The sequence below is a fragment of the Hyperoodon ampullatus genome (assembly GCF_949752795.1).
Source record: "Hyperoodon ampullatus genome assembly, chromosome: 12".
NCBI classification, from domain to species: domain Eukaryota; kingdom Metazoa; phylum Chordata; class Mammalia; order Artiodactyla; family Ziphiidae; genus Hyperoodon; species Hyperoodon ampullatus.
The window spans coordinates 132,471-147,645 of NC_136925.1; positions in this window are offsets into that span (position 1 = coordinate 132,471).

A 15,175-nucleotide genomic window follows, 5' to 3' on the forward strand; every position below is an offset into this window, starting at 1 on the left:
GAACGGGAATGGCAAAAAGCTTCCCTCAGAATGGGCGAAAATATTTGCAAACGAATCAATGGACAAAGGTTTAATCTCCAATATATATAAAGAGCTCATGCAGCTTAATATTAAAAAAACAAACAACCCAATACAAAATTGAGCAGAAGATCTAAAGAGGCGTTTCTTCAAAGAAGACACAGAGATGGCCAAGACGCACATGAAAAGCTGCTCAACATCACTAATTATTAGAGAAATGCAAATCAAAACTACAATGAGGTATCACCTCACACCTGTTAGAATCGGCATCATCAGAAAATCTACAAACAACAAATTCTGGGGAGGCTGTGGACAAAAGGTTCCCTCTTCCACTAGTGGTGGAAATGTAAATTGATACAGTCACGATGGAGAACAGTATGGAGTTTCCTTAAAAAACCTAGAAATAGAATAACCATATGATCCAGCAGTCCCACTTCTGGGCATATACCCAGAGAAAACCATAAATCAAAAAGGCACATTCACCACAATGCTCATTTCAGCACTATTTACAATAGTCAGGTAATGGAAGCAACCTAAATACCCACAGACAGACGAATGGATAAAGACGTGGTACATATATAAAATGGAATATTACTCAGCCATAAGAAGGAATGAAACTGGGTCATTTGTAGAGACGTCGATGGATCTAGAGACTGTCATACAGAATGAAGTAAGTCAGAAAGAGAAAAACAAATATTGTATATTAATGCATATATGTGGAAGCTAGAAAAATGGTACAGATGAACTGGTTTGCTGGGAAGAAATAGAGACACAGAGGTAGAGAACACACGTATGGACACCAAGTGTGGGAAGCCATGGGGTGGTGGTGGTGGGATGAGTTGGGAGATTGGGATTGACCTGTATACATGTTTATGCGTAAAATACATAACTAATAATAACCTGCTGTATAAAAAAATAAATAAAATTAAATTTCAAAATTTTAAAAAGTAAATTTAAAAATAAAACAGAAAAAAGTTCTTCCCTTCACACAGATGTATTTATATGAATGAATTATTTCCATGCTTATATCTATAAATACATAAAAGAGGAATAAAATCTAACTTGAACCAAAAAAGAAAAAGAAAATCCTGAAACCACCAGTTAGACAGAGGAAAACCCTATCAGGGCACTTGCTCCAGCGGTAAACAATTCTGAAATTGGTCAGAGGAGGGGAATCATCTCCCATAGAGCCAGCAACCCACTCCTACGCAAGGAGCGTCCTCATTGCAAGGCTGGGGGCCATGCCGAGGCATCTGTGAGTAACCGTGAGCTGAGCCCCAGGCCAGCTGCTGTGGAACTTTTCCCACCCTTCCCAGGTAAAACACCTGAATATGTACAAGGGCTTGAAAGCCTAGAGGAAGGGCCGTGGAGCCACACCAGCGACAGCACGCAGGCCAACTTTGTGCCTGCAGGCCAGCCAGGAAGGTCCTGGCCCTGGGCGCTCTTCTGGAAGCTTTCCATTGCCCTGCCTGAGATACCCCTCCTGTCCCTGCCCCCACTGCTTTTTTCCTTCCTCACATCTGTCCGGAGAGAAATTCCAGTGGAAGGTATGGGTGACACATCCTCTTCTTTACAGGTGGCAGCCTGGCAACTCCTGCAGAAAGTCCAGCAGAGACCCACTCACACCAGGCCACCCACAAAGCCGTGGCCCCTCACTCCCTCCCACCAGCACAGCCCCGAGACTGCTGACAGGGCAGAGAATATGGAGTCAGGCACAGCTTCAGTGGCTATTGCTGCCTTCAGCGCTGCTTATATTGACCTCAACCCAGGCACACCTGGGGAGGGCCGGCCGGCAGGGTCAGGCTACCCAGGTCAGCTAATCCTCAGCCCTCAGGGAATCACATTGTTGAAAATTGACCTCGCTAAGGCAGAATAGAAGCCAAGGAATAAAAGGACACAATGCCATTTGCAGCACCGTAGGTGTGTCTAGAGGTAATCACGTGACTTGTTGTAAGTCCGAAAGTGAAAGACACATATCATATCATATCTCTTATAGGTGTGACCGAAAAATGGATACCAGGGCAGATATTTCCACGGAGAAGGGCAATCACAGATTCATTCAACAAACTTATGGTTCACCAATGGAAAGGTGTGAGGATTGGTTTCATTATGATATTGGGGTTAACAGACATATACAAACACAGGTGACATATATAATCACCAAAGACCTACAGAATACCAAGAGAAGACTACTCAACATTCTGTCATAAGGTACATGGGAAAAGGATCCCAGGAAGAACAGACATATGTATATGTGTAACAGAACCACATCTTCCACACCTACAACAAGCCAAAGATTGTAATCAAATTTGCTGTAATAAAAAATAAAAAAATTAAATTAAAAACACGAAGAAAAAGTAGTGAGACAAACTTGAGGGGCTTTCTCCTTGCACATTCCATTCTAAATTCCAATCTAGAACACTACTTCCATTGAGGCTCTGTTGCCCCAGTAACCAGATTTGGTAAGGGAGAACTGCTGCCACCTTGTGGCCATTTCACACAACAGCAGCTTTAATCCCAGCGCTAATGGTCAGTTGATATTCCAAATCATTGCAGGCCTGTAAATGACACCTGCCCTGAAAACAAATCCTGGGTTCATATATCGACCAAAAAATTCAAAGGACGTCCATATTTCAAAACGACAGTTTCAAAAGGCATATTTTCCACACATTAGTGTTCTGCTTCTTTTTCTTTCTCTCTTTTTTTGTTAAAAGAACGGGAATGGCAAAAAGCTTCCCTCAGAATGGGCGAAAATATTTGCAAACGAATCAATGGACAAAGTTTTAATCTCCAATATATATAAAGAGCTCATGCAGCTTAATATTAAAAAAACAAACAACCCAATACAAAAATGGGCAGAAGATCTAAAGAGACGTTTCTTCAAAGAAGACACAGAGATGGCCAAGACGCACATGAAAAGCTGCTCAACATCATTAATTATTAGAGAAATGCAAATCAAAACTACAATGAGGTATCACCTCACCCCTGTTAGAATTGGCATCATCAGAAAATCTACAAACAACAAATTCTGGGGAGGGTGTGGACAAAAGGATACCTCTTCCACTAGTGGTGGAAATGTAAATTGATACAGTCACGATGGAGAACAGTATGGAGTTTCCTTAAAAAAAACTAGAAATAGAATTACCATATGATCCAGCAATTCCACTTCGGGGCATATACCCAGAGAAAACCATAAATCAAAAAGGCACATTCACCACAATGGTCATTTCAGCACTATTTACAATAGCCAGGTAATGGAAGCAACCTAAATACCCACAGACAGACGAATGGATAAAGATGTGGTACATATATAAAATGGAATATTACTCAGCCATAAGAAGGAATGAAACTGGGTCATTTGTAGAGACGTCGATGGATCTAGAGACTGTCATACAGAATGAAGTAAGTCAGAAAGAGAAAAACAAATATTGTATATTAATGCATATATGTGGAAGCTAGAAAAATGGTACAGATGAACTGGTTTGCAGGGAAGAAATAGAGACACAGAGGTAGAGAACACACGTATGGACACCAAGTGTGGGAAGCCATGGGGTGGTGGTGGTGGGATGAGTTGGGAGATTGGGATTGACCTGTATACATGTATATGCGTAAAATACATAACTAATAATAACCTGCTGTATAAAAAAATAAATAAAATTAAATTTCAAAATTTTAAAAAGTAAATTTAAAAATAAAACAGAAAAAAGTTCTTCCCTTCACACAGATGTATTTATATGAATGAATTATTTCCATGCTTATATCTATAAATACATAAAAGAGGAATAAAATGTAACTTGAACCAAAAAAGAAAAAAAAAACCTGAACCCACGAGTTAGACAGAGGAAAACCCTATCAGGGCACTTGCTCCAGCAGTAAACAATTCTGAAATTGGTCAGAGGAGGGGAATCATCTCCCATAGAGCCAGCAGCCCACTCCTACGCAAGGAGCGTCCTCATTGCAAGGCTCGGGGCCATGCCGAGGCATCTGTTAGTAACCGTGAGCTGAGTCCCAGGCCAGCTGCTGTTGAACTTTTCCCACCCTTCCCAGGTAAAACACCTGAATATGTACAAGGGCTTGAAAGCCTAGAGGAAGGGCCGTGGAGCCACACCAGCGACAGCACGCAGGCCAACTTGGTGCCTGCAGGCCAGCCAGGAAGGTCCTGGCCCTGGGCACTCTTCTGGAAGCTTTCCATTGCCCTGCCTGAGATACCCCTCCTGTCCCGGCCCCAACTGCTTTTTTCCTTCCTCACCTCTGTCCGGAGAGTAATTCCAGCGGAAGGTATGGGTGACACATCCTCTTCTTTACAGGTGGCAACCTGGCAACTCCTGCAGAAAGCCCAGCAGAGACCCACTCACACCGGGCCACGCAAAAATCCATGGCCCCTCACTCCCTCCCACCAGCACAGCCCCGAGACTGCTGACGGGGCAGAGAATATGGAGTCAGGCACAGCTTCAGGGGCTATTGCTGCCTGCAGCGCTGTTTATATTGACCTCAACCCAGGCACACCTGGGGAGGGCCGGCCGGCAGGGTCAGGCTACCCAGGTCAGCTAATCCTCAGCACTAAGGGAATCACATTGTTGAAAATGGACCTCGCTAAGGCAGAATAGAAGCCAAGGAATAAAAGGACACAATGCCATTTGCAGCACCGTAGGTGTGTCTAGAGGTAATCACGTGACTTGTTGTAAGTCCGAAAGTGAAAGACACATATCATATCATATCTATTATAGGTGTGACCGAAAAATGGATACCAGGGCAGATATTTCCACGGAGAAGAGCAATCACAGATTCATTCAACAAACTTATGGTTCACCAATGGAAAGGTGTGAGGATTGGTTTCATTATGATATTGGGGTTAACAGACATATACAAACACAGGTGACATATATAATCACCAAAGACCTACAGAATACCAAGAGAAGACTACTCAACATTCTGTCATAAGGTACATGGGAAAAGGATCCCAGGAAGAACAGACATATGTATATGTGTAAAAGAACCACATCTTCCACACCTACAACAAGCCAAACATTGTAATGAAATTTGCTGTAATAAAAAATAAAAAATTAAATTAAAAACACGAACAAGAAGTAGTGAGACAAACTTGAGTGGCTTTCTCCTTGCATATTCCATTCTGAATTCCAATCTAGAACACTACTTCCATTGAGGCTCTGTTGCCCCAGTAACCAGATTTTGTAAGGGAGAACTGCTTCCACCTTGTGGCCGTTTCACACAACAGCAGCTTTAATTCCAGCGCTAATGGTCAGTTGATATTCCAAATCATTGCAGGCCTGTAAATGACACCTGCCCTGAAAACAAATCCTGGGTTCATATATCGACCAAAAAATTCAAAGGACGTCCATATTTCAAAACGACAGTTTCAAAAGGCATATTTTACACACATTAGTGTTCTGCTTCTTTTTCTTTCTCTCTTTTTTTGTTAAAAGAACAGGAATGGCAAAAAGCTTCCCTCAGAATGGGCGAAAATATTTGCAAATGAATCAATGGACAAAGGTTTAATCTCCAATATATATAAAGAGCTCATGCAGCTTAATATTAAAAAAAACAAACAACCCAATACAAAAATGGGCAGAAGATCTAAAGAGACGTTTCTTCAAAGAAGACACAGAGATGGCCAAGACGCACATGAAAAGCTGCTCAACATCACTAATTATTAGAGAAATGCAAATCAAAACTACAATGAGGTATCACCTCACACCTGTTAGAATCGGCATCATCAGAAAATCTACAAACAACAAATTCTGGGGAGGGTGTGGACAAAAGGATCCCTCTTCCACTAGTGGTGGAAATGTAAATTGATACAGTCACGATGGAGAACAGTATGGAGTTTCCTTTAAAAAACTAGAAATAGAATTACCATATGATCCAGCAATCCCACTTCTGGGCATATACCCAGAGAAAACCATAAATCAAGAAGGCACATTCACCACAATGCTCATTTCAGCACTATTTACAATAGCCAGGTAATGGAAGCAACCTAAATACCCACAGACAGACGAATGGATAAAGATGTGGTACATATATAAAATGGAATATTACTCAGCCATAAGAAGGAATGAAACTGGGTCATTTGTAGAGACGTCGATGGATCTAGAGACTGTCATACAGAATGAAGTAAGTCAGAAAGAGAAAAACAAATATTGTATATTAATGCATATATGTGGAAGCTAGAAAAGTGGTACAGATGAACTGGTTTGCAGGGAAGAAATAGAGACACAGAGGTAGAGAACACACGTATGGACACCAAGTGTGGGAAGCCATGGGGTGGTGGTGGTGGGATGAGTTGGGAGATTGGGATTGACCTGTATACATGTATATGCGTAAAATACATAACTAATAATAACCTGCTGTATAAAAAAATAAATAAAATTAAATTGCAAAATTTTAAAAAATAAATTTAAAAATAAAACAGAAAAAAGTTCTTCCCTTCACACAGATGTATTTATATGAATGAATTATTTCCATGCTTATATCTATAAATACATAAAAGAGGAATAAAATCTAACTTGAACCAAAAAAGAAAAAAAAAACCTGAACCCACCAGTTAGACACAGGAAAACCCTATCAGGGCACTTGCTCAAGCGGTAAACAATTCTGAAATTGGTCAGAGGAGGGGAATCATCTCCCATAGAGCCAGCAGCCCACTCCTACGCAAGGATCTTCCTCATTGCAAGGCTGGGCGCCATGCTGAGGCATCTGTGAGTAACCGTGAGCTGAGCCCCAGGCCAGCTGCTGTTGAACTTTTCCCACCCTTCCCAGGTAAAACACCTGAATATGTACAAGGGCTTGAAAGCCTAGAGGAAGGGCCGTGGAGCCACACCAGCGACAGCACCAGGCCAACTTTGTTCCTGCTGGCCAGCCAGGAAGGTCCTGGTCCTGGGCGCTATTCTGGAAGCTTTCCATTGCCCTGCATGACATACCCCTCCTGTCCCGGCCCCCACTGCTTTTTTCCTTCCTCACCTCTGTCCGGAGAGAAATTCCAGCGGAAGGTATGGGTGACACATCCTCTTCTTTACAGGTGGCAGCCTGGCAACTCCTGCAGAAAGTCCAGCAGAGACCCACTCACACCGGGCCACCCACAAAGCCGTGGCCCCTCACTCCCTCCCACCAGCACAGCCTCGAGACTGCTGACGGGGCAGAGAATATGGAGTCAGGCACAGCTTCAGGGGCTATTGCTGCCTGCAGCGCTGTTTATATTGACCTCAACCCAGGCACAACTGGGGAGGGCCGGCCGGCAGGGTCAGGCTACACAGGTCAGCTAATCCTCAGCCCTCAGGGAATCACATTGTTGAAAATGGACCTCGCTAAGGCAGAATAGAAGCCAAGGAATAAAAGGACACAATGCCATTTGCAGCACCGTAGGTGTGTCTAGAGGTAATCACGTGTCTTTTAGTAAGTCCGAAAGTGAAAGACACATATCATATCATATCTCTTATAGGTGTGACCGAAAAATGGATACCAGGGCAGATATTTCCACGGAGAAGGGCAATCACAGATTCATTCAACAAACTTATGGTTCACCAATGGAAAGGTGTGAGGATTGGTTTCATTATGATATTGTGGTTAACAGACATATACAAACACAGGTGACATATATAATCACCAAACACCTACAGAATACCAAGAGAAGACTACTCAACATTCTGTCATAATGTACATGGGAAAAGGATCCCAGGAAGAACAGACATATGTATATGTGTAAAAGAACCACATCTTCCACACCTACAACAAGCCAAACATTGTAATCAAATTTGCTGTAATAAAATATAAAAAATTAAATTGAAATCACGAACAAGAAGTAGTGAGACAAACTTGAGGGGCTTTCTCCTGGCACATTCCATTCTAAATTCCAATCTAGAACACGACTTCCATTGAGGCTCTGTTGCCCCAGTAACCAGATTTGGTTAGGGAGAACTGCTGCCACCTTTTGGCCGTTTCACAGCAGCTTTAATCCCAGCGCTAATGGTCAGTTGATATTCAAAATCATTGCAGGCCTGTAAATGACACCTGCCCTGAAAACAAATCCTGGGTTCATATATCGACCAAAAATTTCAAAGGACGTCCATATTTCAAAACGACAGTTTCAAAGGCATATTTTACACACATTAGTGTTCTGCTTCTTTTTCTTTCTTTCTTTTTTTGTTAAAAAAACAGGAATGGCAAAAAGCTTCCCTCAGAATGGGCGAAAATATTTGCAAACGAATCAATGGACAAGGGTTTAATCTCCAATATATATAAAGAGCTCATGCAGCTTAATATTAAAAAAACAAACAACCCAATACAAAAATGGGCAGAAGATCTAAAGAGACGTTTCTTCAAAGAAGACACAGAGATGGCCAAGACGCACATGAAAAGCTGCTCAACATCACTAATTATTAGAGAAATGCAAATCAAAAGTACAATGAGGTATCACCTCACACCTGTTAGAATCGGCATCATCAGAAAATCTGCAAACATCAAATTCTGGGGAGGGTGTGGACAAAAGGATCCCTCTTCCACTAGTGGTGGAAATGTAAATTGATACAGTCACGATGGAGAACAGTATGGAGTTTTCTTAAAAAACCAAGAAATGGAATAACCATATGATCCAGCAATCCCACTTCTGGGCATATACCCAGAGAAAACCATAAATCAAAAAGGCACATTCACCACAATGGTCATTTCAGCACTATTTACAATAGCCAGGTAATGGAAGCAACCTAAATACCCACAGACAGACGAATGGATAAAGATGTGGTACATATATAAAATGGAATATTACTCAGCCATAAGAAGGAATGAAACTGGGTCATTTGTAGAGACGTCGATGGATCTAGAGACTGTCATACAGAATGAAGTAAGTCAGAAAGAGAAAAACAAATATTGTATATTAATGCATATATGTGGAAGCTAGAAAAATGGTACAGATGAACTGGTTTGCAGGGAAGAAATAGAGACACAGAGGTAGAGAACACACGTATGGACACCAAGTGTGGGAAGCCATGGGGTGGTGGAGGTGGGATGAGTTGGGAGATTGGGATTGACCTGTATACATGTATATGCGTAAAATACATAACTAATAATAACCTGCTGTATAAAAAAATAAATAAAATTAAATTTCAAAATTTTAAAAAATAAAATTTAAAAATAAAACAGAAAAAAGTTCTTCTCTTCACACAGATGTATTTATATGAGTGAATTATTTCCATGCTTATATCTATAAATACATAAAAGAGGAATAAAATCTAACTTGAACCAAAAAAGGAAAAAAAAAAACCTGAACCCACCAGTTAGACAGAGGAAAACCCTATCAGGGCACTTGCTCCAGCGGTAAACAATTCTGAAATTGGTCAGAGGTGGGGAATCATCTCCCATAGAGCCAGCAGCCCACTCCTACGCAAGGAGCGTCCTCATTGCAAGGCTGGGGGCCATGCTCAGGCATCTGTGAGTAACCGTGAGCTGAGCCCCAGGCCAGCTGATGTTGAACTTTTCCCACCCTTCCCAGGTAAAACACCTGAATATGTACAGGGGCTTGAAAGCCTAGAGGAAGGGCCGTGGAGCCACACCAGCGACAGCACGCAGGCCAACTTGGTGCCTGCAGGCCAGCCAGGAAGGTCCTGGCCCTGGGCACTCTTCTGGAAGCTTTCCATTGCACTGCCTGAGATACCCCTCCTGTCCCGGCCCCCACTGCTTTTTCCTTCCTCACCTCTGTCCGGAGAGAAATTCCAGCGGAAGGTATGGGTGACACATCCTCTTCTTTACAGGTGGCAGCCTGGCAACTCCTGCAGAAAGTCCAGCAGAGACCCACTCACACTGGGCCTCCCACAAGGCCGTGGCCCCTCACTCCCTCCCACCAGCACAGCCCCGAGACTGCTGATGGGGCAGAGAATATGGAGTCAGGCACAGCTTCAGGGGCTATTGCTGCCTGCAGCGCTGTTTATATTGACCTCAACCCAGGCACACCTGGGTAGGGCAGGCCGGCAGGGTCAGGGTACCCAGGTCAGCTAATCCTCAGCCCTCAGGGAATCACATTGTTGAAAATGGACCTCGCTAAGGCAGAATAGAAGCCAAGGTGTAAAAGGACACAATGCCATTTGCAGCACCGTAGGTGTGTCAAGAGGTAATCACGTGACTTGTCGTAAGTCAGAAAGTGAAAGACACATATCATATCATATCTCTTATAGGTGTGACCGAAAAATGGATACCAGGGCAGATATTTCCACGGAGAAGAGCAATCACAGATTCATTAAACAAACTTATGGTTCACCAATGGAAAGGTGTGAGGATTGGTTTCATTATGATATTGGGGTTAACAGACATATACAAACACAAGTGACATATATAATCACCAAAGACCTACAGAATACCAAGAGAAGACTACTCAACATTCTGTCATAAGGTACATGGGAAAAGGATCCCAGGAAGAACAGACATATGTATATGTGTAAAAGAACCACAACTTCCACAGCTACAAGTCAAACATTGTAATCAAATTTGCTGTAATAAAAACATAAAAAATTAAATTCAAAACACGAACAAGAAGTAGTGAGACAAACTTGAGGGGCTTTCTCCTGGCACATTCCATTCTAAATTCCAATCTAGAACATGACTTCCATTGAGGTTCTGTTGCCCAGTAACCAGATTTGGTAAGGGAGAAATCCTGCCACCTTGTGGCCGTTTCACAAAACAGCAGCTTTAATCCCAGCGCTAATGGTCAGTTGATATTCAAAATCCTTGCAGGCCTGTAAATGACACCTGCCCTGAAAACAAATCCTGGCATCATATATCGACCAAAAAATTCAAAAGACATCTAAATTTCAAAACGACAGCTTCAAAAGGCATATTTTACACACATTAGTGTTCTGCTTCTTTTTCTTTCTTTCTTTTTTGGTTAAAAAAACGGGAATGGCAAAAAGCATCCCTCAGAATGGGCGAAAATATTTGCAAACGAATGAATGGACAAGGTTTAATCTCCAATATATATAAAGAGCTCATGCAGCTTAATATTAAAAAAACAAACAACCCAATACAAAAATGGGCAGAAGATCTAAAGAGACGTTTCTTCAAAGAAGACACAGAGATGGCCAAGACGCACATGAAAAGCTGCTCAACATCACTAATTATTAGAGAAATGCAAATCAAAACTACAATGAGGTATCACCTCACACCTGTTAGAATCGGCATCATCAGAAAATCTACAAACAACAAATTCTGGGGAGGCTGTGGACAAAAGGATCCCTCTTCCACTAGTGGTGGAAATGTAAATTTATACAGTCACGATGGAGAACAGTATGGAGTTTCCTTTAAAAAAACTAGAAAGAGAATTACCATATGATCCAGCAATCCCACTTCGGGGCATATACCAAGAGAAAACCATAAATCAAAAAGGCACATTCACCACAATGCTCATTTCAGCACTATTGACAATAGCCAGGTAATAGAAGCAACCTAAATACCCACAGACAGACGAATGGATAAAGATGTGGTACATATATAAAATGGAATATTACTCAGCCATAAGAAGGAATGAAACTGGGTCATTTGTAGAGACGTCGATGGATCTAGAGACTGTCATACAGAATGAAGTAAGTCAGAAAGAGAAAAACAAATATTGTATATTAATGCATATATGTGGAAGCTAGAAAAATGGTACAGATGAACTGGTTTGCAGGGAAGAAATAGAGACACAGAAGTAGAGAACACACGTATGGACACCAAGTGTGGGAATCCATGGGGTGGTGGTGATGGGATAAGTTGGGAGATTGCGATTGACCTGTATACATGTATATGCATAAAATACATAACTAATAATAACCTGCTGTATAAAATAATAAATAAAATTAAATTTCAAAATTTTAAATAATAAAATTTAAAAATAAAACAGAAAAAAGTTCTTCCCTTAACACAGATGTATTTTTATGAATGAATTATTTCCATGCTTATATCTATAAATACATAAAAGAGGAATAACATCTAACTTGAACCAAAAAAGAAAAAAAAAAACCTGAACCCACCAGTTATACAGAGGAAAACCCTATCAGGGCAGTTGCTCCAGCAGTAAACAATTCTGAAATTGGTCAGAGGTGGGGAATCATCTCCCATAGAGCCAGCAGCCCACTCCTACGCAAGGAGCGTCCTCATTGCAAAGCTGGGGGCCATGCCGAGGCATCTGTGAGTAACCGTGAGCTGAGCCCCAGGCCAGCTGCTGTTGAACTTTTCCCACCCTTCCCAGGTAAAACACCTGAATATGTACAGGGTCTTGAAAGCCTAGAGGAAGGGCCGTGGAGCCACACCAGCGACAGCACGCAGGCCAACTTGGTGCCTGCAGGCCAGCCAGGATGGTCCTGGCCCTGGGCGCTCTTCTGGAAGCTTTCCATTGCCCTGCCTGAGATACCCCTCCTGTCCCGGCCCCCACTGCTTTTTTCCTTCCTCACATCTGTCCGGAGAGAAATTCCAGCCGAAGGTATGGATGACACATCCTCTTCTTTACAGGTGGAAGCCTGGCAACTCCTGCAGAAAGTCCAGCAGAGACCCACTCACACTGGGCCACCCACAAATCCATGGCCCCTCACTCCCTCCCACCAGCACAGCCCCGAGACTGCTGATGGGGCAGAGAATATGGAGTCAGGCACAGCTTCAGGGGCTATTGCTGCCTGCAGCGCTGTTTATATTGACCTCAACACAGGCACACCTGGGTAGGGCAAGCCGGCAGGGTCAGGGTACCCAGGTCAGCTAATCCTCAGCCCTCAGGGAATCACATTGTTGAAAATGGACCTCGCTAAGGCAGAATAGAAGCCAAGGAATAAAAGGACACAATGCCATTTGCAGCACCGTAGGTGTGTCTAGAGGTAATCACGTGACTTGTCGTAAGTCAGAAAGTGAAAGACACATATCATATCATATCTCTTATAGGTGTGAACGAAAAATGGATACCAGGGCAGATATTTCCACGGAGAAGGGCAATCACAGATTCATTCAACAAACTTATGGTTCACCAATGGAAAGGTGTGAGGATTGGTTTCATTATGATATTGTGGTTAACAGACATATACAAACACAGGTGACATATATAATCACCAAACACCTACAGAATACCAAGAGAAGACTACTCAACATTCTGTCATAATGTACATGGGAAAAGGATCCCAGGAAGAACAGACATATGTATATGTGTAAAAGAACCACATCTTCCACACCTACAACAAGCCAAACATTGTAATCAAATATGCTGTAATAAAATATAAAAAATTAAATTGAAAACACGAACAAGAAGTAGTGAGACAAACTTGAGGGGCTTTCTCCTGGCACATTCCATTCTAAATTCCAATCTAGAACACGACTTCCATTGAGGCTCTGTTGCCCCAGTAACCAGATTTGGTTAGGGAGAACTGCTGCCACCTTTTGGCCGTTTCACAGCAGCTTTAATCCCAGCGCTAATGGTCAGTTGATATTCAAAATCATTGCAGGCCTGTAAATGACACCTGCCCTGAAAACAAATCCTGGGTTCATATATCGACCAAAAATTTCAAAGGACGTCCATATTTCAAAACGACAGTTTCAAAGGCATATTTTACACACATTAGTGTTCTGCTTCTTTTTCTTTCTTTCTTTTTTTGTTAAAAAAACAGGAATGGCAAAAAGCTTCCCTCAGAATGGGCGAAAATATTTGCAAACGAATCAATGGACAAAGGTTTAATCTCCAATATATATAAAGAGCTCATGCAGCTTAATATTAAAAAAACAAACAACCCAATACAAAAATGGGCAGAAGATCTAAAGAGACGTTTCTTCAAAGAAGACACAGAGATGGCCAAGACGCACATGAAAAGCTGCTCAACATCACTAATTATTCGAGAAATGCAAATCAAAACTACAATGAGGTATCACCTCACACCTGTTAGAATCGGCATCATCAGAAAATCTGCAAACATCAAATTCTGGGGAGGGTGTGGACAAAAGGATCCCTCTTCCACTAGTGGTGGAAATGTAAATTGATACAGTCACGATGGAGAACAGTATGGAGTTTTCTTAAAAAACCAAGAAATGGAATAACCATATGATCCAGCAATCCCACTTCTGGGCATATACCCAGAGAAAACCATAAATCAAAAAGGCACATTCACCACAATGCTCATTTCAGCACTATTTACAATAGCCAGGTAATGGAAGCAACCTAAATACCCACAGACAGACGAATGGATAAAGATGTGGTACATATATAAAATGGAATATTACTCAGCCATAAGAAGGAATGAAACTGGGTCATTTGTAGAGACGTCGATGGATCTAGAGACTGTCATACAGAATGAAGTAAGTCAGAAATAGAAAAACAAATATTGTATATTAATGCATATATGTGGAAGCTAGAAAAATGGTACAGATGAACTGGTTTGCAGGGAAGAAATAGAGACACAGAGGTAGAGAACACACGTATGGACACCAAGTGTGGGAAGCCATGGGGTGGTGGAGGTGGAATGAGTTGGGAGATTGGGATTGACCTGTATACATGTATATGCGTAAAATACATAACTAATAATAACCTGCTGTATAAAAAAATAAATAAAATTAAATTTCAAAATTTTAAAAAATAAAATTTAAAAATAAAACAGAAAAAAGTTCTTCCCTTCACACAGATATATTTATATGAATGAATTATTTCCATGCTTATATCTATAAATACATAAAAGAGGAATAAAATCTAACTTGAACCAAAAAAGAAAAAAAAACCTGAACCCACAAGTTAGACAGAGGAAAACCCTTTCCGGGCACTTGCTCCAGCGGTAAACAATTCTGAAATTGGTCAGAGGAGGGGAATCATCTCCCATAGGGCCAGCAGCCCACTCCTACGCAAGGAGCGTCCTCATTGCAAGGCTGGGGGCCATGCCGAGACATCTGTGAGTAACCGTGAGCTGAGCCCCAGGCCAGCTACTGTTGAACTTTTCCCACCCTTCCCAGGTAAAACAACTGAATATGTACAAGGGCTTGAAAGCCTAGAGGAAGGGCCGTGGAGCCACACCAGCGACAGCACGCAGGCCAACTTGGTGCCTGCAGGCCAGCCAGTTTGGTCCTGGACCTGTGCGCTCTTCTGGAAGCTTTCCATTGCCCTGCCTGAGATACCCTTCCTATCCCGGCCCCCACTGCTTTTTTCCTTCCTCACCTC